Source organism: Prunus avium, chromosome 1 (genome assembly GCF_965620075.1).
Source record: "Prunus avium chromosome 1, drPruAviu1.hap1.1, whole genome shotgun sequence".
NCBI classification, from domain to species: domain Eukaryota; kingdom Viridiplantae; phylum Streptophyta; class Magnoliopsida; order Rosales; family Rosaceae; genus Prunus; species Prunus avium.
In genome coordinates, this window is record NC_142284.1 from 24207610 (window position 1) to 24211980 (window position 4371).

A 4371-nucleotide genomic window follows, 5' to 3' on the forward strand; every position below is an offset into this window, starting at 1 on the left:
AAACTGTATTTGAAAAATTGATGTGAGTAGTCGAAGTGTTTGGTAAATTTTTATCAGAAGTGCTTTTAATATGTATAATGACCGAAAAGGGCATGGTGATGAAATTGTTTGTTTTTTTCTTCATTCTTTTTCTACTTTAAAAAAAAGAAAACAAACTTCACTACATAATTTTTTTTTCTTTTTATAATTTACACTTTTTTTTTAAATCAAAAATTGTAATCTACAATTAGCACACATATATTACCATAAATTATAAATCAATATTGTAACAAAAGTATTTATAAATATTGTTATATTAATAATAACAACTTGTTTTGAGGGCTTCGGAGAGGGTTAGCATAACAAATATACAAAACTTGTTCAATTTTAACATGCCCAAATAGATGACTACAATATAAAAGAAGCTAATTAGATGTATTCATTAAACTTGTAGCGATACTATTTCTCAATGCTTCCATATCTTGTGTTCCATTGTCATGAAGACTATGTTCTTGTTGTACATCAATATCCTCACCTATCTCTTCACTTAAGATATCATTTGAAGCATCAAAATGTCTATCACGTTGGGCATGCCTCCTTATATAATTATGAAGTGTCATTGTAGCAATGACTATCTTCACTTGCTTGTTGAATGGATAATTAGGCATATCTCTTAAAATTTTCCCATCCTTCTTTTTTAAAATGAGTGCCAGGACGACGTCCGGCATCCACCTCCTTGATGCACAGATCACAGAATATGGATATATTATGGTTATTCCATGTAGCTGGAGCTTTTGATGAACTTCCCACATTCTTTCCCATCCTTACTAAAGCAATATGTGTTGAGTATGAGAAATAGATAATAGCAAATAATTATCCCAATATACATTATACTGAAAGCATAAAAATAGCAAACTTTCCTTTTCCTACATGAGAAATAGATAATAGCAAAATTTCCCACTATATGCTATATGTTTAAAAATGATGATGGCTCCCAAAAAAACTTCCTTAAACCCACTTCTCAATCTCAACAAGGGACAAAGAGTCCAAGCATGGAGTTTTCCTAATGATTCATGAAAGAAAACCAAGAACAAGAAGAATCCACACATGAAAATAAATTGATCACTTTGACAATTGACATAAGAACAAGAACTATATAATTTTCCTAATCTTTAATATATATTACTTGAGGAACTAGCTAGCCTATTCTGCCAAGAGGAGACAAAGATGACGTAAAGTCTTAGCCAATATTTCCAGCTAACTAGGGAACATTGTTATTGAATCTCTTAGCCAAAATTTCCAGCTTACCACAGTGGCCAGCATGCTACAAACATGGGGTGAGTATATAACCAGCCAACTCAACAAATGCTGTTCACTTTAGATAAGGAACACACGACAAAGAATCCTTGTGAAATAGCAAAGGCCAAACACCATATGTCCCAAAAGAAAAGCACATTCCCCACCCAAGACGGAACCCAAAACCACCTCTTTTCATCCACAAGCCACCCCCTCCACTCCAACAAGAACTAAACATGTCTAAATCCAGCACCATTGCCAACAGAGATGCTGCAAAAATGGCTGCATATGCTCCTGTGGAAATAGGCACCAGAGGCACCGTTGGATCCCTCATAATGAAAGAAATTGAGCACTTCAGCTGCCTCGAATTAAGCAGCAGATGTAGCTCACACAAGCCTCAGCCACAATTTAAAGACATGGTTTCCTCTGGTAGTCATTTGACACCCGCTTGAATCAGTGGTTAAAACACAAAAGAAGAAAAGGAGAGGCACTAGGATCCTACCAAGCATATGTTCTATGGTGGAAAAATCAACACGGGACTTGACTTTTGGGGACTTGGGTTGCAATTATATATATATATTGTTCTTCTGTATAGATAATCCTGAAAAAGTTAACCTAAAAACTAAACAATTTCGATCAATGGTTTACAATCTAGAATAGATAAATTCTTATTTTAACTAAAAACTTCCTTATACCATAGAAAACATCTACCATCTATATCACCTAATCTAAAATACTTTGCACCCGGTGTGATTGTGAGGAAAAAAAATGTATGTAAAGAACCAGATTGGCCTAGCAGGTTTTGTTCTTAAGATTTTGGAACTGTACTAAACTATACAATGAGCTATGAACAATGATGGTTGGGTAATCTAGAGAAAAAAAGGATCTAGGACAGACATGTTTCAGAGAAAGAGAAACAGAGACAGAAGTCTGACCCAAAGGCCAATTGAAAACCTCAGACCAAGCTAGGGAGAAAACAAAACCTTGCCAAAAAGCAAGGATAGACAAACCCAGTACAAAAACTCTCTCTCTCTATCTCTCTGTCTCTCCCGTGTCTTCCCCCTAAAGCCCCAAGAACACAAAGCCCTCAATCTCATAGAAACAAAAAAAAACCAAATTTCATAACATATATAAACCCACAAATCATAAATGTAATGAAAAGATGAACTCACTGATGAATAGCTGATTATTGTTGGCAATTAGCTTCCTTGATTGAGACTGGAATTTTGAGATGCAAGGGGAGGAAGAAGAAGAAAAGTGAGAAGAGCAGAGAGTGAAGGTCTGTGAGAGATTGAGGTCGTGAGATCTAAAAGTTTGAGAGAGGGTCAAACGTTGTCCTTTCGTAAAATATTTAGGGGCATTATAGGAATAATGAAACTTTCATTAATAAAAAAACCGGCTCTTTTTTTAAGCAGCTTTTGAAAGCTGGGTATTGGCAGCTTTGAGTTTTTGCTTTTTATGATTGGTGTTTTTAAAATAAGCGCCTTTTTTTGGGTTTACCAAACACCCAACTCATGCCAAATTTTTATTAAAGCTGCTTTTAAAAAAATTTCAGCGGGGCCAAACGCCACCTAAGTTTGAGTGAAATCCAATCTCTAGAACTACCAAAAACACCAACCACTCCAATTAGGAACGAACTGGCCTTGAACTTCAATTGTCCAATTTCTTACACCTACTGATTTCGGATCGAGCCCAAAACTTGGGCAACAACATAATATGGTGGGAGGAGTCATTTGGTTAGTTTTGAGTGAAATCCGATCTCTAGAACTATGGAATACACCAACCACTCCGATTAGGAACGAACCGCCTTTGAACAGAAATTGTCCAGTTTCTTGCACCTATTGGTTTCGGATCGAGCCCAAAACTTGGGCAACATCATAACATGGTGGGAGGAGTCATTTGGTTAACTTTGAGTGAAATCCAATCTCTAGAACTACCCAAAACCCCACCCACTCCAATAAGGAACGAACTGCCTTTGAACTAAAATTTTCCAATTTCATACACCTATTTATTTCAGATCGTTCCCAACACTTGGGTAACATCACAACATGGTGGGCGGAGTCATTTGGTTTATTTTGAGTGGAATCCAATCTCTAGAACTACCCAATACACCAACCAGTCCAATTAGAAACGAACTACCTTTGAACTTGAATTGTCCAATTTCTTACACCTATTGATTTCGGATACAGCCCAAAACTTGGGCAACATCATAATATGGTGGGAGGCGTCATTTGGTTAGTTTTCAGCGAAATCCGATCTCTAGAACTGTGGAATACGTAAACCACTCCGATTCGGAACGAACTTCCTTTGAACATAAATTGTCCAATTTCTTACACCTATTGATTTCGGATCGAGAGCAAAACATGGGCAACATCATCATATGGTGGGAGGAGTCATTTGGTTAAGTTTGAGTGAAATCCGATCTCTAGAACTTCCCAAAACACCAACCACTCCAATTAGGATCAACCTGCCTATGAACATGAATTGTCCAATTTCTTAAACCTATTGATTTCGGATCGAGCCCAAAACTTGGGCAACAACATAATATGGTGGGAGGAGTCATTTGGTTAAATTTGAGTGAAATCCGATCTCTAGAACTACCGAAAACACCAACCATACCAATTAGGAACGAACCGCCTATGAACTTGAATTGTCCAATTTCTTAAACCTATTGATTTCGGATCGAGCCCAAAACTTGGGAAACATCATAATATGGTGGGAGGAGTCATTTTGTTAGTTTTGAGTGAAATCCGATCTCTAGAACTATGGAATACACCAACCACTCCGATTAGGAACGAACTGCCTTTGAACACGAATTGTCCAATTTCTTACACCTATTGATTTCGGATCGAGCCCAAAACTTGGGCAACATCATAATATGGTTGGAGGTGTCATTTGGTTAAGTTTGAGTGAAATCCGATCTCTAGAACAACCCAAAACACCAACCACTCCAATTAGGAACGAACTGCCTTTGAACTTGAATTGTCCAATTTCTAACACGTATTGATTTCGGATCGAGCCCAAAACTGGGGCAACAACAGAATATGGTGGGGGAAGTCATTTGGTTAAGTTTGAGGGAAATCCGATCTCTAGAAC

At 37.1% G+C, this 4371-nt stretch overlaps 1 long non-coding RNA gene across 1 annotated transcript; it reads right to left on the minus strand.

Moving 5' to 3' along the window:
• Nucleotides 1–263: 263 nt before the first annotated feature.
• LOC110754312 (uncharacterized) lies at nucleotides 264–2599 on the minus strand. The gene is made up of 2 exons (XR_002526276.2): nucleotides 2448–2599; nucleotides 264–806 (listed from the first exon to the last, which is right to left on the minus strand). It is a non-coding gene; the product is annotated as an uncharacterized LOC110754312 (long non-coding RNA).
• Nucleotides 2600–4371: the final 1772 nt, after the last annotated feature.